Source organism: Phacochoerus africanus, chromosome 10 (genome assembly GCF_016906955.1).
Source record: "Phacochoerus africanus isolate WHEZ1 chromosome 10, ROS_Pafr_v1, whole genome shotgun sequence".
Classification (NCBI taxonomy): Eukaryota; Metazoa; Chordata; class Mammalia; order Artiodactyla; family Suidae; genus Phacochoerus; species Phacochoerus africanus.
The window spans coordinates 133,384,021-133,408,753 of record NC_062553.1 but is presented as its reverse complement, the minus strand read 5'-3'; positions in this window follow the sequence as shown (position 1 = coordinate 133,408,753).

Below are 24,733 nucleotides of genomic sequence, written 5' to 3'. Positions count from 1 at the left end.
AGATGTGGTATACATACACAATGGAATACTACTCAGCCATAAAAAGAACAAAATAATGCCATTTGCGGCAACATGCATGGAACTAGAGACGCTCATACTAAGAAAGAGATAGATAAATACTGTATGATATCACTTATATCTGGAATCTAATATACGGCACAAATGAACCTTTCCACAGAAAAGAAACTCATAGACTTGTAGAACAGACTCGTGGTTGCAAAGGGAGAGGGGGAGGGGAAGGGAGTGGGATGGACTTGGAGTTTGGGGTTAGTAGATGCAAACTTTTGCATTTGGAGTGGATAAGCAACAAGATCCTGCTGTATAGCACAGGGAACTGTATCTAGTCACTTGTGATGGCGCATGATGGAGGATAATGTGAGAAAAAGAAAGTATATGTGTGTGTGTGTGTGTGTGTGTGGCTGGGTCACTTTCCTGTACGGTAGAAAATTGACAGAACACTATAAATCAACTATAATGAAAAAAATAAAAATCATTAATTAAAAAATGAAACACACACACAGATGTAGTGGTTACCCACTTTAGACTTTCAGGAGTCTATGAGCGTTCCAGCTGTCCCAGCTCCTTCACAATATTTGCAATTTCAATACATTCAATGTGAGTTATGCTAATGTGTGGTGACATCGTGATTTTTTTTTTTTTTTTTTGCTTTTTAGGGCCACACATGTAGCATATGGAAGTTCCCAGACTAGGAGTCAAATCGGAGCTACAGATATCAGCCTGAGCCACAGCCACAGCAACACCAGATCTGAGCCACGTCTGCAGCTTACACCACAGCTCACAGCAATTCTGAACCCTTAACCCACTGAGTAAGGCTGGGAATGGAACCCGCATGCTAATCAGGTTCGTTTCCAGGGAGCCACAAGGGGAACTCCTTATTGTGCTTTTTAATTTACATTTCTCTAAAGGCAAATAATATTGAGCATGTTTTCAAATACTTGTTGGTCATTTATATTTGCCTGCTTTTCAGTTACGTGGTATGCCATTACATATAAATATATATTTTTTCCTGCTAACATACTGAACTACATCCAGTGATTTTCCAATATTAACTCACATATGCATTCCTGAGATTAACCTCATTTAGTTATAATTTATCCTTTTGTAAGTACTATAATTTTATTTGCATATATTTTTAAAAGATATTTTCTTCTACGTTTAAGAGAAGTAATAATCTGAAGTTTGCTTAAAATATCTTTTTTGATTTTGTTATTGTAATAATACTGGCTTTTGATCTATCTCTAGTTTAGACCTACTGCTAAGGTACTTCCTTGTAGAGTTTCTTTTGAATGTCCAGGTGTTTAAGAAGGATGCTACTTTTGGCTAGTATGAACTCAAATGTCTCCCTGGTCCATACAAGCTCTTGCTCAGATCTCAGCCCCCAGGTTGCTTTTTTGTCCTGAGCTGTGGATTCTTAACTATGCATTATGACTTTTCATTCAGCAGGAGTGGAGGAGGCCTCTGTGGGTATTTTTGGAACTTTGGCGCTGTAGTGCTTGCCTCTCTGCAGTTCTGCCCTTCAAATTCCAGTCACCCAGGAGTTTTCACTGCGGTGCACTAAGATCGCAGGTGTCTCTGCAGCACCAGGACACAGGGTCGATCTGCAGGTTCTATCTCCAGCCCCACATAGTGGGTTAAAGGATCTGGCAGCGCCACAGCTGCAGTGTAGATTGCAACTGCGGCTCGGATCTGATCCCTGGCCGGGAACTCCATATGCAATAGGGTGGCAAAAAAAAAAAAAAAAAAAAATCCAGTCATCCAGCTCACTACACTCAGATTTCTTTCTTCTCTCAGCGAGACGTCTGTGTTTTGCTGAGGGATCCCTCTCCCTGCACTAGGTAGAAAGTTGGGAAAGTTGTAGGGCCGCCCCATTTGTTTCTCTTTAGGAATCAGCCTCCTCTGCTGCCTGTTGTCTAATGTCTGAACGTATTTGGTCCAGTTTTCTAGTAGTTTACTTGTGAGGAGTAAGTCCACTTTCCTTTCCTCTGTCATGATCAGAGGCAGAAATCCAGTGCCATGCTGTTTCTTGTTGTTGAAAAGCCATCGAGCTAAGTCCAGTGTCTGAGCCTGCACTCTTTGGAGAGAGTGAACGGAACACTATGTGAATGAATAAAGCACTGGGTCCTTCTTCTAGTTGAGGAGCAATATGTGCCTTCTTCTTTGACAGAGGCCAGAAATAGGCCTTCATTCATCGATTGGACAGTCACTGGATCCAAAACCAATTTGGTCAAATGACAAGGCTTAGAAACATGAGTGAGGTCTCCTGAGAACTTTGTTTAAAGATCCAGGTATTTTCTACAAAATGATGAAGGAGTGTATATATGCACACACGTGTAAGTACATATATGTGAGTGTATGTATATGTTTGTATTTGTGATTTTATATATGTATAAACATATATAAAATCTAGTAATTCGCTTTATTTGAACACCATTTTTTTTTCCCATTTCAGAAATAGTTCATGAATAAAACCCTGGAAAACTCATCTATTTGGATTTTTGCAATACAATTTCATATAATTTTAATAGTAGGCCTAGTTAGGAGTGGGGAGAGGAGCTGAGGTCAGTGTCCTCTAAAAGAGAAATACTGACACATTATTTTATGGGCTCAGAATATCAACATTTCAGTGGAGGCAGTCAAATATTGTAAAGATGAAACTAATGAGTCACATCATGAGGGGATGTATTTTAAAATCTTGATTTTGGAGTTCCCATTGTGGCTCAGTGGAAACGAATCTGACTAGCATCCATGAGGATGCAGATTTGATCCCTGCCCTTGCTCAGTGGGTTAAGGATCCAGCATTGCCTTGAGCTGTGGTGTAGGGTGCAGATGCGGTTCAGATCCCACATGGCTGAGGCTGTGGCGTAGGCCAGCGGCTATAGCTCCAATTCAACCCCTAGCCTGGGAACCTCCATATGCTGCAGGTGCGTCCCTAAAAAGACATGACAACAAATTAAATAAAATAAAATCCTAATTTTGAATTATGATGAGAATTTGTACTACTTTTCCATACCAGTTTATCTGTTCCCTTTCATGACTAATAAGCAGTTACAGAATGACAGCTCAAAGTTAGAGTCTAGCACTGAGCCATAAACTACTGAAGCAAACGGGCCTTTTAGGAGTCAGACTATTAACTTTGGCCTCTGTTCAACAGAGTATACCAACCACTAGTTATTTTATATGTTCCTGGCATTGAGGTATAATGAGAATGTCATTTGAAAATTGTTAATGTTCTTTTTTTCTTTTTCTTTTTGAATATAAGGCCTTTACCCTAGTTCTCCAGGGGTGGACATTGCCTGGGACTGGATTAGGAATTTACAGTGTAGAATACAAAGAAAAGACCTAGTTAATATTCCCCTTCTGATGTTCAAAGTACAATTATGCCATATGTTATCCTTTCAGATCTTACCATAGCCATGCAAAAGAGTTTTCCAACTTCCTTTATTCTTTCCTTTAGCAAATTAAGACTAGGTTTGGGAGTTCCTGTTGTGACTCAGCAGAAATGAATCTCACTAGCATCCATGAGGATGTAGGTTCAATCCCTGGCCTTGCTCAGTGGGTTAAGGATCTGGCATTGCCATGAGCTGTGGTGTAGGTCTCAGATGAAGCTCAGATTCCGCATTGCTGTGGCTGTGGTGTAGGCCAGCAGGTACAGCTCCAGTTCAACCCCTAGCCTGGGAACCTCTGTATGCCACAGGTGTGGCCCTAAAAAAGACAAAAAACGAAAAAAGAAAAAAAGAAAAAAAAAACCCTAGGTTTGAAGGACTCTGGTCACAGTTTTCTCTACCAGTGTAAAGAAGATACCTCTTCCTTCTACGATAGCCTTTCTCTGATAGAAGGAGAATATGACATAAGGGAAATAGAAGAAATCTCTCCCCTCAAGGCTGGCCCAGGTATTTGCATGAAGAAGCTTAGAAAGAGAGGAAAAGCTACCAAAGCATTTAGAAATGTATGTCTCAGTTTCCTTTTCGTGTTTAAACTTGGGGGCTTACTAAATTAAGGGGGCTCAAGAAAGTTAGAGCTCTTGACTTAGCGCTTGCTTGGGTCTCCTGGAGGAGGCTACACACATTAATCTTGGTGTATACCATTGATCAGATGGGTATCTCGAAGATCACACACCCTGGGCTGAAAGTCAGGACTCCTGCAAGAGGCAGGGTGATCCCAACAGCAAAGGATGGAGCAGACAGCTCAGCCTGGGGCCAGGGGGAGGGGGAGCTTTCGACTCAGGAGGTGTATGTCGCCTTGGAGACTGAAAACAGAGTTGGTAACAGTGAGAGGGCTGATGCTCCCTATGATGCTTCTAGAGCCGAAAGGTGGAGTCATGAGCTACTGACTGAACGGCAGCAAAGAAGGCCAATAGGGCTCCTAGTGCCAAGGTCAACAGAGGCCGTGGCCTTGAGCACAGTGGACAACAGGGAGCCCACATCTGTGGAGTAGCGTGAAGTCATTTCTACCAAGGCCATGCGGGCCACAATGACCACGAGGACATCTGTGCTCTACACACCGTCTTTCTCTACTTGCGCAGGTGCCTTAGAGAGGAAGTTGGAGGAGGAGAGCATTGGAGACACCGACAGTTTTTATCCAGAGAAGAGGGACCCTATGCAGATTGAGTCCTTAATCTGTGGCTTTAATCAAGATTGAAGAGTTAATCTCCCCCCTCACTCTCTAGGGCATCAAGCACAGGGATTATTTGTGGAGAGGAATTTGTTTGAACAAAATGAAACAGCTTCATTTCCTCTGCATGTTTAGCCTGAGTTTAGAAAATCACTTTAATGAATGGTTTCCAATTGTGATGTTAAGTTTTAGACAAATTATTTCCATTCATCTGAATTAGTTTCCATTGGAAATGGAAACCCAGGATGCAGAGAGTTCTGTTTGAAGTACCGTGCAGGACCAGCCCATACCTGCTCGAGTGCTGCCTTTTTGACCCCTCCTCTCTCTGTTCCACCCACTCCCCGGTCATACCCACCGCACCATCCAAATGAGTCTCAAAAATGGTTTTTACTGAGACAGGAAACAGGAGGTACACGTTTTTCAACGTGGCACTCTACCCAGCAACCACTAATGGCTCAAAATTGTAGGAGAGAAAAAATTTATTTTGTAGTTCTGTACCATGAGGAAGATATGGTCTCTGCTTTCACGTGAATAATCAAGACTCTAAGTCACATGGAGAAGCTAATAGACCGTAGAGTGTGTGATGCAGAATGTGTAACTGTGGAGTAAAAAACGCTACAGAATTTCACATAAGGAAGAGAAAACTGGAGCCTGGGAGCATCAAAGAAATGTTCCTCAAGCATATGGTCCTGGGAGTTCCCGTCATGGCTCAGTGGTTAACGAATCCAACTAGGAACCATGAGGCTGTGGGTTCAATCCCTGGCCTCGCTTAGTGGGTTGAGGATCCGGTGTTGCCATGAGCTGGGTGTAGGTTGCAGTCATGGCTCGGATCTGGAGTGGCTGTGGCTGTGGTGTAGGCCGGCAGCCACAGCTCCGATTTGACCCCTAGCCTGCGAACCTCCATGTGCCGTGGGAGAGGTCCTGGAAAAGACTAAAAGACAAAAAAAAAAAAAAAAGAATACAGTCCTATAGGTGCACTGTAGAGGCAAATTGGAGAGATGGGAAGATAAAGGAGGGAATTAAGATTGCGAGCAGCTCTCAAATCCCCAAGTATGTTGGAATAAGCCAAGTATGCATGCACAAATAGAATAAAGAGCATGCAAAAATTCAAATTCAAACCTCAGTCTGGCACTCACCAATTGTTTGAACTTGGATGAGGGACCTTGGCTCTTTAAATCTATTTCCGCCTCTGTGACACAGAGGATGATAATAACCCATTGTTAGTATTTTTGAGGATTAAGTGAAATAAGTTAGAAGGTACTGAGTACCTGGTACCTAGCTCAACAATGTAATTTAGCTCTATTTCCTTCCTGGTCATCACTGCCTTTCACTTCCTTTGACTCGGAAAGCAGTTCTTACAGAAGGTTTTCTTCCGCATGGAGTCTTTCTAGTCCATCATTTCTTTGTATGACACCCTTCCAATTCCTATTATGTTAAAAATGCAGAAAGGTTCATTTAAAATACATGCTTTAAAGGAATCACAAAAAATTGTCTTTAACTGCCATAGATTTAAATAAATGTAATATTTCACATTTCACAAACTCTAAACTCCAAATAAAATATGCTTTCTCGTGACTAGAATAGCTAAAATGATTGCATGTACTAGAGACTTTGTGTTAAGGAAATTACATTTTCTTATTGTCTGTGAATATAATTATTATATTTTGTGGGCTATTTTCTGTTCACAACTGCACAGTGTAGTGTATGGGGGTTTAGGCACAGAGTCATTTTGCTATGGGGCTCTTGTTAGACTGTCCGGGCAGAGAAACCTGAGCTCAGCTGTTCCAGTGTTTGCGTTTCTTCTTCCTTCCTAGCCCTCAGGCTGAAGTGGAGGTAGGGAATTTGACACATGTGAAATTAATGAATTTGCTGAGCTCCGATTATTATTAATTGGATGATGTAATTCCACATGATCAAATTTTCTGCTGGAAATAAGGGTCTGTCTGCATTCTGAACACCCGTATGGCAATCCTTTATGGTAAAATCATGTTTCCTGTATGATTTCAAGAATGACCACAGAATTTAGTGACTCGCCAAGAAAACCATCAGTTTATAAACTATCCGTTTATAGCTAAATAGTTGTTATGGAAGTTCCCACTGTGGCTCAGCAGGTTAAGAACCCGACTAGTATCCTTGAGGATGCAGGTTCAATGCCTGGCCTTGCTCAGTGGCTTAAGGATCTGGCATTGCTGCAAGCTGCGGCATAGGTCGCAGATGTGGCTCGGATTCCTCGGGTTCCGTGTTGCTGTGGCTGTGGTGTGGGCCGGCAGCTGCAGCTCCGATTCAACCCCTAGCCTGGGAACTTCCATATGTTGCAGGTACAGCTCTTAAAAAAGAAAATAATTTTTTCAAAGTGGATGTTATATTCAGATTGGGTTATGGATTGGTAAGGTGAGATCTCTCTCCCTCTCTTTCCTTCTCTCTCCGCCTCTGTCTCTTGCTATCTCTTCCTACGTATCTAATCCCTGCCAAGGACATAGAACCTAAAGGAAATGAGATAGCTACATAGAGTGAAAACAAGTGCAGTATTTTTAGTAAGATTTTTCTTTCACCTCTGGTTCTTTATGCTTCTGACATTCCTGCACTTTTGGGATCCTTCTACGGTTGGGAGAGAGGTTGAATTCTTGCTACTTCCCTGCTGTTTTCAATAATTTCATTATTGACTGTGTGATTCTGTTTAATGGATTGTTTAAATATATCAGGTTCTTCTGGTTCTGGAACTAGCTACTAGAGGTGGGAAATGGAGTCAATGCCTGAATGTCTCTTAAAAATATCTCTGCATGTGGCTTCCAAATGTCCCAGAATATCTGTCTTCCCAAACCAAAGAGATGCTTTTTTCTTTTTTCAATGTGCGGGGATTCCTAGAATGGATGAGGGCAGCCTGCGGAGTGGATGGTACAAGTTACGAGCACCACTAAGAACCGGTAGTTTGTCAATTGGTTCGTGTTAGCTGTCTTTTGAGATCAAAGACTCAGGAGGGTACAGACGTTTTGATCTCTGATTCACATGCCATTTGGGATTTTTCATCTTGGTATCAGTAACACTGAAGGCTTTATTCCTGGAGTGATTTCAAGTTCATCACATGCTCAGGATGGCTGTAGTTTTAGCATTATTCCCTGGAACAGTGACACTCAAGTGCTGGTCTAAAGCCCAGTGTCTCTCAGTAACAAGAGTTTCACTGTTCCAAAGTGAAACAGAAAACAGGTTGGTTTCCCAAATTTACGGGGGAAGGTTTTAGGGGTCTGTGAAATCCAAAAGGCAGGAAATTATGGCCCTATTCTATATTTGGACCAATAAATAGAAAGATAAAAATGATCCAACAGCATTTTAACTCACCTTTTGCAGTAGCTGAAAAAAAAAAACAGTTGGGACAAATTCCAAAATCAGTAGCTACTTTGTTCTTTCCTTAGAATGGAGCAAGCAAGAAAGATACTCTAAAATATTAGAATGTCCAAATAGTCACCAGCAACATTGGTCACGGTCAGGGACAATATAAGATGAAAGGTAAATTAGATCACATCTTATACTTTGTTTATATAAAAATACAGATAAGTGGCCATGGTTAACTCTATTTAGAGAAATTGTGGATTTACAGTAGTATTTTTTAGTTTGATATATTTATATATTGTAATATAATTGATGATATAGCCATATTCATTACATAATTATAGTACAATATGATTTTCTACATTCACTGTGCTGTGCATTAGCTCTCTATGGCTTCTTAACTACTTGCTATGGCGTGTACCTCTAAATACCGTCAGTCCTACCTCTGCCACCCCATTCCCTGGTAACCACCATTTATCTCTCTGTTTTTCACATGTTCAATTTTTTTAGATGCCATGTGTAGGTGATATTATACAGTATTTGTCTTTCTTTGCCTGACGCATCCCACTTAGCATAATCTGCTCAAGGTCCATCCACATTGTCTCAGATGGGAAGATATATTTTCTCATGATTGAATAATATTCTACTGTGCACATGGATCCTGTCTTTTTTATCCATTCATCTATTGATGGGCCTTGGTTGTTTTCATATGTCTTGGTTATTGTGAATTATGCTATTATAAACATGGGAATGAGTATATCTCCTTGAATTTTGTTTTCATTTGCTTTGAGTAAGTAGAATTGCTGGATTGTATGATAGATCTATTTTTAAATTTTTGAGGACTCTCCATATTGTTTTCTATAATGATTGGACCAATTTACATTCCCATCACCAATTTACCACATCTTTGTCAGCACCTGTTGTCTTTTGTTATCTTGATGATAGCCATTCTAACAGGTATGAGGTAACTTACTGTGGTTTTGATTTGCATTATGTTAATAATAAAGTTGAACATCTTTTTCAGTATCTGCATGTGGTGTAGTTCTTTGAAAAGGTGTCAGTTTAGTTCTTAAGCACATTTTCAGAAATTGGATTATTCGGGATTTCATTATTGAGTTGACTGAGTTCTTCATATTTTGGATATCAACCCCATGCTGATATATAGATTGCAAAATTTTACCATTATGTAGGTTTTCTTTTCATTTTGTTAATTGTTTCTTCTGCTGTGTAGAAGCTTTTGAATTTGATGTACTCTCATTTGTTGATTGTTTTCTTTTGTTGTTTATGCTTTTGGTGTTATACCCCCTCCCAAATATTGCCAAGACCAATATCAGTGAGTTTCTTCCTGATATTTTATTCTAGGAGTTTTATGGTACCATGTCTTATGTTTGTCTTTGACCCATTTCAGGTTAATTTTTGTGAGTAGTATGAGGTAAGGTCCATTTTCATTGTTCTGCATGTGTTTCTCCAGTTTTTCAAGCACTGTATGTTAGAGAAACTATCTTTTCCCAATTGGATATTCTTGGCTCCCTTGTTGAATATTAAGTGACTTTATATGGCAGGGTTTAATTCTGGGCTCTTTATTCTATTCTATTAGTTAATGTGTCTATTTTGTGCCAGACTGTTTTTGTTACTATGGCTTTGTACTATAGTTTGTAATCTGAAAGCATGATACCTTTGGCTTTGTTCTTTTTTCTCAAGATTTCTTTGGCTATTCAGGATCTCTTGTGGTTCTGCACAAATTTGTAGATTGTTTCTTCTATTTCTGTGAAGAATACTTTTGACGTTTTGATGGATTGCTGCATTGAATCTGTAGATTGGTTTGGGTACTATGGCTAATTTAACAATATTAGTACTTCTAATCCATGGATATATTTACATTTGTTTGTATCTTCTTCACCTTCTTTCAGCAAAGTTCAGTAGTTTTCATTGTACAGATATTCCACTTCTTTGGTTAAATTTATTCCTAAGTATTTATTGGTTTTGATGCTATTGTAAATTGGATGGTTTTATTTCTTTCTTTTTCAGATGCTTCATCATTAGCATTAAGAAATGAAATGAATTAATGGAATGAAATGGAGTTTGTATCAGGTCACTTACTGAAATCATTGATTATTTACAATTTTTTAAACTTATTCTTTGGGTTTTTCTGTATATGTAGGATCATATCAGCAAATTACAGTTTTACTTCTTACTTTTCAATTTGTTTGTCTTTTATTTATTTGTCTGGCCTAACTGCTCTAGCTAGGACTATTTTTGAAGAGGTATGGTTGAGAGTGAGTATCTTTGCCTTTTTCCTGATCTTAGAGTAAATATTTCCGGTTTCTCTACATTGCATATAATGTTAGCTGTTGGTTTATCACATGTGGCTTTTATTATGTTGATGTATGTTCCTTCTATACCCAGTCTGTTAAGAGGTTTTGTTATGAAAGGATGTTGTATTTTTCAAATGCTTTTTCTGCATCTGTTAAAGTGACCATGTGAGTTTTATCTTTCATTTTATTGATATGATGTTTTACCTTTATGGATTAGCATATATCGAAATAATATTGCATCCCAAGGATAAATCCAACTTGGTCATGGGGTATGATCCTTTTAATGTGTTCTTGAATGCAGTTTACTATTATTTTGTTGAGAATTTTTGTATCTATGTTCATCAGAGACATTGTTTTATAGATTTTCTTTTTTTCCAGTTTTTGTATCAAAGTAGTGCTGGTTACATAGAATGAGTTTGAGAGTGTTTCCTTCTCAGCATTTTGGAAGAAGTTGAGAAAGATTGGTGTTAATTCTTTAAATGGTTGTCAGAATTCTCCAGTGAAGCCATCCAGTCCTGGAGTTTTCTGTGTTGAGAATATTTTGATTATTGATTCAATCTTTCTTTAGTTATTATTGGTCTGTTCAGATTTTCTATGTATTCTTGAATCAGTCCTGGAATATTGAACTTTTCTAGGAATTTATCCATTTCTTGAGGGTTATATAGTTTGTTGGCATATAATTGTTCATAAAGTTTCTTATGATTGTATTTCTATAGTATCAGTTGTAATGTCTTTTATTTCTGATTTTAGTTATTTTAGTCTTCTCTTTTTTTTCTTAGTCTGGCTAAAGGTTTACCAATGCTTTTTTAAAATCTTTTTGAAGAGGCAGCTCTTAGATTTTTTTGATCCTATGTATTGTTTTTTTCCAGTCTCTCTCATTTATTTCTGCTTCTATCCTTATTATTTCCTTCCTTTTGTCAATTTGGGGCTTAATTCTTCATTTTCTAGTTTTTTTAAGATATAAAGTTAGGTTGTTTATTTGAGAGTTCTCTAATTTCTTAATATTTTCATTTATTGGTATAAACTTTCCTCTTGGAACTGTTTTTGCTGCATTCTACAATATGTGATATGTTGTGTTTTCATTTTCATTCATATTGTGACGATTTTTTATTTCCCTTATGATTTCTTCTTTGACCCAGTGGTTGTTTAGAAGTGTGTTTCCATATGTTCGTAAATAGTCTCACTTTCCTCTTGTTGATTTCTGGTTCCATACCATTGTGGTCATAGAAGATAGTATGGCTTCAGTCTTAAATTTTCTATATTTTTTTCATGACCTTTCATATGATCAACCTTGAGAATATTCCAAGATCACTTGAGGAGAATGTGTATTCTCTTTCTGTTGGATGGAATGTTCTGCATATGTCTATTAAATTCATTTGTTCTAAAATGTGGTTAAATTCCAATGCTTCCTTGTTGATTTTCTGTCTGGATGATCGATCCAGAGACTATAATTGGATTTTGAAAATCCTTACAATTATTGTATTTTTTCCTTTTCTCCCTTAAAATCTGTTACTAATTGTTTGATATATTTTGGTGCCTGGATGTTGGGAACATATATATTTATGATTGCTTTGCCTTCTTGATATATTGACTCCTTTATCACTATACAATGACTTTCTTTGTCTCCTGTTAGCCTTTTTGCATTGAAGTCTACTTTGTCTGATAGAGGTTTGGTTATGCCCACCTTCTTTTCATTCTTTTTATTTCTCTTTGCTTGGAATATCATCTTCCGTCCTTTCACTTTGCACCTGTGTGTTTCTTTACAGCTGAAATGAGTTTCTTGTAGGCAGCATATAGTTAGGTTTTTGGTTTTTTTTTTTCTTTTTTAAATCTCTCCAGCCACTGTGCCTTTTGATTGGTGAGTTCAAAACATTTACATATAGGGTGATTATTGATATGTAAGGATTTCCTACTGCTATTTTATTTCTTGCACCCTGGTTATTTTGTCTGTTCATTGTTTTCTTTTTCCTTTTATTTATGTCTACTTTTGTAATTTGGTGGCTTTCCATGATGATTTTTCTTAGTCTCCCCCTTTTTGGGTTTTGTGTCTCTGCTCTAGATTTTTGCTTTGTAATTACCGTGAGGTTTACATAAAACATCTCACAGATAAAATAGTACTTTTCCTGCTGGTAGAATAAATCTTTATTCATCTTTAAAAGTTTCATCCTTTTACTCTTTGCCTTTTATAGTTTTGATGTCACAAATTATCTCTTTTTATACTGTGATTTCATTAGCAGGTTGTAGTAGCTATAGTTGTTTTAATGCTCTTTTTTATACCTTTATACTGTAGTGAAGTTTAATATAAGATTCTAAAAGGAGTTATAGTATTATAATTCTGACTATTTACCACGTAGAGTTTTGTGTATTTTCTCTTTTTGTTTTAGCTTGAAGAACTCCTTTTAACATGTCTTATCAGGCAGGTCTGGTATTGGTGAACTCACTCAGCTTTTGTTTGCCTGGGAAAAGCCTTTATGTCCCTTTCATATCTGAAGGGTAACTTTGCTGGATAGAGTATTCTTAGTGGGTAAGTTTCAACCTTTCAATATTTTGAGTATGTCATTCCATTTTCTCCTGGCCTGTGGAGTTTTTATTGAGAAATCTCTGATAGCCTAATGGGAATATCTTTGTAGGTTACTGCCTTTTTTTCCCTCTTTGCCTTTAAAATTCTTTCTTTATTACTGATCTATGATGGTTTAAATACGATATGTCTTGGAGAAGGTCTCTTTGCATTGAGATAATAAAGTGTTCTATTATATTCATGGACTTGTATATACAGTTCCTTCCCCAGGTTTCAGAAATTCTCAGCTATTAGGTCTTGAAATAAATTCTCAGTTCCCTTTCCTTCTTCTCCTTTTGGGATACCTATTATTCTTATGTTGCTTTTCCTGGTGGGATCAGATCATTCTGACAGGGTCTCTTCACTTTTAAAAAAAATCTTAGTTCTCTTCCACTTGTATTATTTCTAAATTTTTATCCTTGAGCTCACTAATTCTCTCTTCCATATGATCTGCTCTATTTCCAAAGCATTCTAATGCATTCTTCATCTCATATTTTGAGTTCTTCAGCTGAAGAATTTGTTTGGTTCTTTTCTAGAACTTCAGTCTCTTCGGTAAAGCATCCCTTATGAAGCATCCCATTCATTTTATTCTTATGATTATTTTATTGCCTTGCTGGGTTTTCTTGTAGTTCATTGAAATTATTCAGAACAGCTATTTTAAATTATTTATCAGTTAGATCACACTATTCCATGTCTTTGGATTTTATTGCTGGAAAATTGTCATTTTTCTTTTTGTGATAACTTATTATTGTGACTTTTCAAGGTCTTCGGTTAAAAATAGCTCTGCCACTTTATCTGAAGTGGTAAACACCTTATTTCCACAAGGCTTTGCTTACTTTGATTCTAGGAATTCAACAGGTTGGTAGTTAGAGGCCTTTTGTTTTCCAGAAGGTGGCACTCTAGCCCAAGTTTTTGGTTTTTCTAGAGGCGCTGACTATGGTTGGGAGCCTGAACGTAACAACAACAACAACAACAAACTAAACAAGGTGGCAGCAGAGTGGAAGGAGAGTGTGTGGGGAGGGGCATACCTGGCACTTAAGCCTTTGGATGTACCTACCCAAGGCCTGGCAGGGGAATCCTCAAGTGCAAGGGTCCCAGAGGGCTGTGGGCAGCCCTGTTGCCTCCCTGGGACAGACAGGGGAAGGCGCCTTCTCCCAGCTGTCTTTTCTGCCTACTGCCCTTTCCTTTCCCATTCCGCAGCCACTCTAGTCTCTCTTTGGGAGGAGCAGGTGGTCCCTCCAGCTGCCGCACAGTGGCCAGGCAGACACTCACTCACCACCTTCATCTCCCGCTTCCTCTTCCAGAAAGGTCGTCTGGCTTGCTGTCCAACTGCTGATGCCTTTTCTGCTATCACAGCCTCCTTTGTGCAGGCTCCACCTCCTCCGTGGTCCAGTCCACCCGTTTCAGAAGATGAATGGATCTCTTGGGTTTCAGGGTGTGCTGCGCAGTGGGGCTTCTTCCTCTCCCTCCCCCCACCTCAGTTGTGGATGTCTGATTAGTTGAAAGTCAAAGAGGAGAGAAAAAAGAATCGACTCAAACTGCCACGATGCTGACACCCCTCTCCTCACAGTAATTAATTGGTGGATTTAGACGTTGTCCCCGTCATCGTTGGCTTACCAGTGAGCGTGTGATGAAGGTGTAGCATTTCCTGGGAAATGTGTCCGCTTTGTGTTGCTTTTGACTCACTCACGCCATCACACATCAGCCCGTGTGTGGTGACTGCTTATTCTGATTCCAGTGCGGCAGACCCACATATTCCCACTGGACACGACTAAGAGCCAGAGAAACTATGGTTTTCTGTTTGGCACAGGCCTGTGATTCCGAACTTCAAAGCCTCAAGGGAAAGCTCTTTACTTGTTTTGTTTTTGTGTGTGTTATGTATAGGCTGCCCTACAGATCCAGTCAACAACCTCCTAGTGCCCAGTGTCAAGGTCTTCCCAAGTAAAGCAATTCGCTTGATGAATCATTCACCGCAATAGTGTTCAGTTAAGCCTCCTCGGTTGGTTGAGTTTAATGATGGTGTCGTCTTAGACATCGTGGCATCTCAGGCAGGAAATACCCCTCAGAACTAAGTAAGTAATTATCTGACTTTATATTTTTTGTCCATATAATAACTAATACCAGATGAAGATTTTAGGTAGTTTGAGATTTAGGAAGCACAGTTCATGAATCTCGATGAATGTTACAATAAGAGCAAATAATTAGACTGTGTTTTCTCTGTACTACTGTATTTGCCAGACACAAAATGCGCTATGTATTTCACTTTATGTAAACCATTTAAAAACTCTGGGATAGCAACTAGTACTCTTATTAACCCCATTTTACAGATGTGTAAACTGAGGCATAGAAGAGGTTAAATAACTGTCCAGAATGATAGTGAGTGGTAGGGGTAAGTCCTTTGACTGCTGACTGCAAATACTGAGCCTGTGGAATTGGTTGTTGACAGTAGTGCCACCATCACGAAGAAGGGCAGATTTGTGGCTATTATTACCTTTCTAAGATACAATAAAATGAAGGATAAACATTTTCATTATTATTACTTTCCTTGCTGTTTCAATTGCATTTTGTCTCTACTTAAATCCCCGTGCAATCTGTTGAAGGACATTACATTAAATGTCAACTTTTATGTGTAGTGTTGGGAAGGACCTAATTTGAAAAAAGGAAAAGAGTCTACTTATAGATACAAAACTTCCACTCTATAGAAGTGACTTTCTGACCGGGCATGAGGGCATCCTTCCCCTAGTATTTCATCATCTCTGCTGCCACCACCATCATCATTATCACCTTCCCATGGTTTTGGTGACAAAGTGGAGAATTTTTTCCCCAGAGTAAACGTTGTCCTGTTCATTAAAGACTACTTCCATCTTTCGATGTAGTCTGTTCCATCAGATTTTCTTTCAAATGGAAATTTCTTACTTGAAATTTTATTTAAAAACTTTCAATTTCAATAAAATCATTAAAACTAAAAAAATACTATTAAAGCACCCCGCTTCTCATTTTGTATCAAGTCCAAATATCCTTCTCTTGCTGTTGTATTTATTTGAAGAGTTATCTTTCTTTCTTAGGTTATCTTATTCCCCAGAACACAGTACTTTATGTTCCAGGGATTTTGTTCCCCTTGATTTTGGTGGGGAAGCTTTATTTATATTAATTATTGAATTTTTTGATTGACCAGTAATCTCTGATGGATGTTATAGCTGGATTTAATACAAACAGAGAAAAAAAATCAAGTTTAGTTTTTCAGGTTAAATAAGGTTTACTTTGACTACTAGAAAAAAATTAAAGTAGTTCAATTCTCTTTCCATTAAGGTACTTGTGTTGGTCCCTACTGATGGTAATGCTTTCAGTTGGAAATTCCTAAGGCACTTCCTTGGCTATATTATTCCTGGTGAGCTCTCTCAGGAATTTTTTTCCCCCTCCCTAAAAGGAAGTGCAAAATGCATGCCATCTGTTTTTTGTCAAAATGAATTTGTTTATGTGTCTCTTTTACACAAACAAGCTAGCAATGAACTATACACTCTAAGAAAGGTTGTAGCTACAGCATTTTGAAGGTTCTTAAACTTTTTATTCTGACCTAAAAATTTCCAGCACCTCTTTACCAGGAAAACCTTTATAGAAAAGTTTGTTCATTTCAACCTCTTCCAAGTTCTTAATCGAATGAGGGTACAAGGCAAAGGTCTGAACTTGAACTCATGTCCTAGCTTATTGGAAGAGCTGATGACCTAGTTATCTGGATCATTTGATTGCATTCAGAAGACTGTGTGAAAGAGAAAGACTGGACACATTGTTGTCTTTGGTGACCCTACACTATGACCCCTAAATGTTCATCAGATCATTAGTATCTCCAGCAGTGTTATGACCATATGGACAGGAAAGATTCAAGTCTCTCAAGCTTTGGGGGCTATTCTGGTGGGGGATCAATGAGGAGAGATAATTGTAGACATAGCATCACTTTAAGGAACCTCTGGTTCTTCCTGGGGAATCACGGACAGATTCCTAGAGAAGAGTGTGGTGAGGCATGCTACAGAGTTGTATTAAAAAAGTGTAGCATTACAGGCATTTTAGGAGCAGAGAACACAATGCTTCTAGGTTTTAGGCTTTATGTATTTCCTACCTATTCATATCCTTCAGCAGTTGTTCTTTGGAGCATAGCAGAGGAGAACCTGGCACCTCAGCTAGGTGGCAGGAATAGCATATATGGATGAAAAGGTTGGTAGCAAACTGAGAAGTAGAGGATGGCCTTTGGGAAGGCTTAAAAAATGTAGGTCTGGCTCTATCTTTTGAGAAAGTTTTCAGGTACTTTCATGATGGCTTCCGCCCTCCTTTCCTTCCTAAATGAAAAAGATTTCTTGAATATATATATGCTAGACACTGTGTTAGGTATTAGCAGCACATAGTCATTCCCTTTAAGGGTTTTACATTCTATTGTGGAGGTCAGAAATGTAACTCATCAGTTATGGACCAGTAGGGAAAGTGTTATGATAAGCGTATTTGAAGTCTGCACGTGAACCCAGAGGCACGTAACCTGAGATGACTGAAGAAGTCAAGCAGAACTTCTTGGAGGTAAAGGAACTGTCCTGACTCCGAAAGCCAAGAAGACTGGATGAAGATTCAATGTGCAAGGGCAATCCAGGTAGAGACATCAAATAAATGTATCCACAACTAGCCTTGGAATATGTGAGTTAGTAAAATATCTGTTCTGCCGCCACTGGAAGAAGGCGTCTAAGCAACAACTGCTTCACAGGTTGAGTCATCATTTATTTATCATTATGGAATTATGGTCTCATTAGTGCTTAAGATCATGGACATGAAATAGAGAAGTTGAATGTTTAGATTTGGCCAGAGCTGGGGTTTTGCGAAGGAAAATACGGTGCAAGGAGGATGGGTGTAGAGAAACACGCCTTTGGGGGCCCCGGAGGAGAAAGCAGAAATCGGCAGACTGTGTTTCTGAAGCCAACACAGAGACAACTGTTTGTTTGTACCCTCGGAGTCTTTGACTGGACCTCCAAGCTCCTCCTGTCTGTTTTCTTTCATTCAGATAATAAATACTTTTGTCACTGGACATGAGCTTAAGTAAATGAGCTGAGTGGTAAAAGAATATGAAAATCCTTCATTTTTAGCTTCCTTAAAATTTTTAGGTATATGTCAAATGTTTTTCTTGAAATTGGAAGAAGCTTCATGTCTGTCTGGCAAATACCTGCCTTGGTGGGGATGGCAGGGAGAGGCAGGGTGAGATAAGATCCTGAGAGCTGCAGGGCCCATTGTTAGGGGTTACTTTATGGAGTAGTATTACAAGGAATCCCAGGGAGGCTGGAGTTGCTTAAAGGATGAATTTCTCTGTCAGGTGGTTGCTAAGGTCTTGCCTAAAAAAATAAATAAATAAATAAATAGGAACTGTGCTTCTTAGGTGAGTTCCTACCTTGTTTGTTGACTATGCAGGAGCCCTTTGAAAAGAAGACTTAAATCCGTCTTGTTTGGTCATGTATAAAATTATCTGAGTTTCTATCTGGAGTGTTGAATTAGCACATAGATCTAAACTATCAGGGGATTTTAAAGGAACATGTCATTGTATTATACCTAAATTAAGCTTGAATCTAATTTTAATTTTAGTAATACTCATTTTTTTTAGCACTGGTTATCTTATCCTAACAATGAAGTGCTACCCCCTTTTCCCCCAATTCTGAAATAATGGTAAAATCTCTATGTGAACACACAGTCTTTCAGGGACAATTAAAAACCCTGGGCCTATTTAGGAGATTCTGACTGGCTGTCCTTGAGGAAAAAAGAGAGGCTGGAAAGGATAATTTTTAGGATGAAATAAATGCACGCGTGTTTCCGACTTAGGTCATTGTTGTGACTGGTTGGTGTCGGAGACTCACACAAAGTGACTTCATTTTTCCCAAAACAGTCAAGAGCAGTGCTTTTTGTTTGTTTTGTTTGGGGTTTTTTGTGCTTTTTAGGGCCTTACCCTCAGCATTTGGAAGTTCCCAGACTAGGGGTTGAATCAGAGCTATAGCTGCTGGCCTATGTCAGAGCCACAGCAACGTGGGATCCGAGCCACGTCTGCGACCTACAGCTCATGGCAACGCCGGATCCTTAACCCACTGAGCAAACCCAGGGGTCAAACCGCGTCCTCGTGGATACTAGTCGGGTTCATTACTGCTAATCCACAGGGGAGCTCCAAGAGCAGTGTTCTATCAACCTGCCTTTTACTTAGGTTGGCAGCCTCCCCGGTGGCATTTTATTCTAACTCTACCCTTTTGGGTTACACTTAACTATGAAGACAGTCTTATCCTAGTTTTAAAGTGGAGTTCTGCTTATTTACAAATTCCTCTATCATATTTAATTCAAAATGCTTTTTGGCCCAGCCACAGTTAGGCTTATGGTTCTGGCATCTTGGAGCTGAGGGGCCTTCTCACACCCCTCTCCTTATTTGCTGTGCGTGTAATCATTAGCTTAGGGGCAGGAAGCATACAGAAGAAGCTTTGCCTACAAGAGTATGTACGGCGAGTTGGCTGTCAGGGATGGCACGGTTGCTACCTCATTGTATTGATGCATCTCTAACATTTGCTAGTTCTCCAGGTAACTCAGGGTGGGGACCTCGCTCCTCCTAATTCTCTTCAGTTTATACTGGACCCTGTTCATTCACACCTGTTTACCCCAGCCAGTTCACCACACAGCCTCTTGCCTCGGGAGCCCCAAAGCCTAGCAAGTGACCCATATACTGGTTGCACCCAAAGTTGACTCTGCCAGGGAGACCGCTGTATCCGTGGCGTTGTTAATGCCGCCTAGAGGTCGTGTTGACATCTTCCTGGACTCCTCATTTCTCATTCCTTCCCTTTCCTCATTCTTTGACCATATCCTAGTAGGACTATGAGCCCAAATGGTGCCTTTAAGGGAATTGGGGGAAAAAAATTCCAATTGAATTGGAAAAAATGAAACTACGTATCTCTTTCTTTGAGGGCTGTATTACTGCGCCAGATTTCATGCATTGACTTTGGAGCATGGCTTGTATTTCAGTCCTTGTTTGCAGCCTCAGCCTGGTGCTGCTCCTGGACAGGGCACAGCCTCTGGGCTCTCCCTTGGAAGTCCTGAGCTTTGGTGCTCAGCTGGTTAGCCCGGCAGCTTAGCTCCCAACACACGAGCTGATTTCTCTCACCCCCAAGGCCACATTGAGTGAGGACTCTACCAACGACCTTGTAGTAAGTGATGTTGAATTCCTTGCTTCCGACAGAGGGAAAAAGAATGGAGGACAGATGCCTGCTCCAAAAACGCTATTATGCTGAAATCAGTTTTCCTGCAGACTCTCTCTTATGGGGAGGGGGTCAACCCCCCCAAAGTAGCTGTGCTCCTTGGCTACTTTAGAGCAGCAAAGTCATGCAACTTCTCTGCAGTTGTCTCTAGACCACTGGTTCTCAGCTGCAGGCACGTTTTCTCCTCGGAGGACATTTGACAAAGTCTGGAAACATTTTTGGTTGCCACACCTGGGAGGAAAGTGTCCCCCCTCATTAGGGGGTTAGAGGTCAGGGGTGCTGCTAAATATCTTGCAGTGCCCAAGACAACCACCCCACCTCCCCCTCCCCCCACAGCAGAGACTAATTCTGTCCACAATGCAGCAGTGCTAAGGTTGAGAGATGCTGGCCTGGAACCCTCCCGAGCATACTGTTCCCACATTGCTGGGGGCAGGATGTGACCGTACCCCGCCCGGCTTCTCGCATCAAGTGACCAGGAGAACTAAGTTCTTACTTTTGACTTTTCGCTCAATTTGAACTGTGGACACATCTGTGCCTCATTTTCTTCTATCAAATGTGATGAAAGTATCTGTTGTACTCATTTTATAAGGTGGTGATGAGAATGAAATAATTGATATGAATGGTCTTTGAAAAAAATCTTGAAAAGCCACAAAACTCATTTCCACCAGATTGAGAACTTTCTAGACAGAAAAGCATCTGGCTGAATTACTCTCTGCTTTATCCCCTTGCTTAACTGTGGCATCACACAGTCCGTTTTAGAAATGTGTCACTTGTTTAAACATAGGATAGGTTATCCCGATGAGAGAATTTGCAAGAAGCTATTGTCTTTGGTATTCATCTTTTCTCACCCTCTGTTAGTTCCCTTGTCATCGTTTTTGGGGGGGATCCAGGTTGACATAGTATATTCTCTGTGTCCCTGAGGAAATGAATTTAAATTTGGGCCACTTTGTGAATTAGTAGCATCCTCGAAAACGTCTAAATTAGTAGCATCACCTAAAATTTATGATCAGGGTCTGAACTAAATCTCTATCATTTTGACCATGACGTAAATAAACACATTGACCTTGGGGACACATAATCCTTAAGAGATACAAACCCATTAAACGGGGTGAAATGTTGTAGAAAATCGACGTACATATAAAAATGCTTCCGTCGTGAGTCCCCTACCGAAGCAGTGCTGACCGTAGGGTGTGGCTCGATGGAAACTTATTATCAGTAGTTGGCCATTTACCAAAACAGCATGGTACCTTCTTAGAACGAATCTTTAGTCAGTAATCCAGGTGCAAAACATTATGAGAGTTCAGAGGGATAAACTGGAAAATGCTATTAGGATTATACTTAAAAAAAAATAATGTATTACAAGCAGAGACAAGTATAATGGATAAAAGGAGTTTAGCTTGCTCCTTTTGAAGCACTGTTTAAAAGGGGTGTACTATGTCGTAGATGAGATATGTTAGCGTCGGGGAAAGAGGTAGTACCAGTGAAAGAAGACTCCCCTGCTCCTTTAGTATATTCCATGATCACACGGAAATGATATGTCTGGCATTCGCTGTGTTTCTTTGGAATTTTAGAAAAGAATCCTAAGCATATATCATTCCTCTCCTTTTTTTCTTTGCTAAGGCTGTGATACTAGCTTTGCTTGTGTTGAAACCCATGGTTTTCCTTAAGGTTCTAGTCCTCCATTATTTGATTTCCCTTGTGGCAAGCTCTCTAAATTGTGCCTTGCCATTCTCATGTTTGCTGAGTCCTGTTGCAGAGAGAAGCAAGGAACAGGTGATCCCTTATATACTCTTCTTGATTTTGCCAGGGGAAGAAGAGTCACTGTGCACGGCATATCAGGGGTATATATGAGTATGTGAGGAATGGGAATTGAATAAAGGTAAATGTCTTTTGATTTCTTCATCACAAATATTTATGCATCTGCTTTCTTTTCTGCCCCTTCTTTTAATATGAGACACATTTTTTTTTAAAACTCCTTCGTAATATTGCAGGGAACAGGTGGTAAACCAGCTTGTAAATTTCTAAGTTGGGACTTGAAGTCTTCTCCATCTTCCGGCACACAGAACGCAGGTATCATGAATCAAAGTGAAAAAATCCTGAATAGGGGCATAATCAATCAAGCAACTGCTGACTTGGCTTTCTGACAGTGGTGCAGTTCTAAAAAAAACAAGCATTCCCAAACAATGGCCAGAATTTAGATTGCTACTTAATCTGGATTGACAGATGGTGGTACTGAAGAAATCCAAAGGCTTCAGCTCCCCACAGTCATTCAGAGGCATGCTACGGCCTTGTTCTGGATGACACCCGGCCCATTTCTGTTGCTCAGGAAGGGTTAAATAATACCAGTACTGTCAAGTGCTTCTTATTTCTTACCCAGGAACATTTATAATTCTCCGCTTCATGTACTTTCTAATTCTTCATGCTCAGTGATGAGAATGAAAATTAATTATTCTGGGAATGTGAATGTCATCTTGACAAATCATTCCTACTTGGTTAAATAATGTTTTCATTGGTGAGACGAGGAGGTCCCTGGACTCTGTTCTCTTGTCCTGGTCTCCTATTCATTCCTCTTTCCTCTGCTCTAAGATCTTTTTAGAAATGCCAAAACTCAACAAGAGTAATAGCCTTCTAATTGAGATCGGGGATTTGGATGTGATTTATTTTTAAACCTTCCTAAATGTGGCGTTGAAGTCTACTTGAGATTCCCAATTCTCTACTTCTGTAGCCCAGCCAAAGATGTCGTTTTGATTTCAGAGCTGCATATTCCTGGGAGCATGGGTCTCATTTGTCTGAAAAAGAGAGATGTAAACTCATTTGAAGTTTCAGTTGACTTATTGTTCTTTTTTGACCTTTGCTACTAATAGCTGGCAGAGAATAAGACCAGACACGTCAATCACTGTCTAGATTTTATAAACTATTGACTATTTCTTGCAGTATGGGAATGCTTGCTCTATTGGCTTCTTGTACATAGGAGGAGATTGATAGAGTGCCAAAAAATGAAAACCAGGGCCAGCTAGCTTCCTCCAGATCTGCCGGTAATGAAGTCATTGCGACGAACAACCATCAATTAAAACTAAACGAGAAGGAATTACACCAAAGAGAGGAACATAAGCATTTTAATCCCTAGATCTCTTTTGGCATTCTCGTATTTAATGCTCTATAAAGAGTTGAATTAACTAGTTTTCCTGACTTTAATTAACCCCTAACGCTTCCTCTTAACAACTTCGTTCGAAGTTTGTAACTTCCAAAGGAAGACTCCGCAATCCACTACTCATGTGTGCTGTCATCCAGGAATGCTTGTCCTTTTGCTGCTTCACTCCCACCCATGCCTTGTATATGTTTTTAGCTCTTCTACACACTTCCGTTTTCTTTAGCATAATTCCTGCTGTGATTATTGTTGATTTCCTATCCTCTGACCTCTCAATTTTTTTGGACTTCTTTCCTCTGATGCCTTTGTCTTACATTCTGCCTTAGACACTTGTTCCATTGCCTGTATCCTAGATCAGCAGTTCTCAAGTTGTGGTCCAGTACACCTCGAGGTGCCCAAGATACTTCCTGGGGGCCCCGTGGGTTAAAAACTCTCTTCACAGCACTGCTAACTTGTTCCTTACCTTTTTCACTCTCATTCTCTTATGAGTACACGTTTTCCAGGGGCTAAGTGACATCTGGTGTCATAATGGATTGATACGGAAGCAGATGTAAGAGCCCAGCTCTCCTCTATTCCGACACACATTAGAGAAATTTGCAGGGATGTGAAATGATGCCACTCTTGTCATAAACATTTTTTGTCTTGGAAAAAACATAGTTATTTTTAATTTAAATATTCACGTTAATATGCAATGTGTTTTATTATTTCCGGTTGAATTAAATATTTTAAAATTCCAGTTCTAATTTCTAGTGCAATAACTATTAATAAACCTACAAAAATATTTTTGTCCTCAGTAACTTTTAAGAGTGTAGAGGAGTCCAGGAACTAAAAACTTGACAAGTGCTGCACTGACCACGTTTCGCTTTCTAGGAAGATAAAACCCCCTTTCCATGTGGTTGTTGCTTGGTGACGTCTAGTTCATCATGGACTCATGTTTTTGGAAAATGAAATAGAACCCAGTGAAAAATGTAGATGTGAAAGATGCAAACCCATGGTAAAATGCCTGGGTATCATGACACCGTCAAATCATTGTCAAATTTTCTACTCTTTATTGCCAGTTTTGGCAACTGTCTCAATGTGGACCAATATGAGTCTCATGGATTGGCTTTGATGCCATTTTGAGTAGCACTGCTCTAGACCTTGTCACCAGAAATAGTCATTCTTCTATAGAGGTAACATTCCATGCTCTGACTACAGCCTCTTATCTTTTCAATTTACTCTATCCAGTAATTCAACTCCAAAAACCCTTTGACTCTCAACAGAGACCTTCAGTGTGTTTCTCTAACCCCTTTTCACTCTTCCTCAGTGCCCTCAATTTCTTATTTCTCCCTTAAATTTCATGGTTCATTATGGTCAGTATTTACTTGTAATACTCACGAGTCCTTTGCCAGTTCTTTATTCACGATTTAATGGCTCATGACCCTGTTTAAACCCAGCTCTACACACATGCCCTGCCGGCCTTCATGCAGATGAAGGTGGCTGGGAGTAGACCCCATTAGAA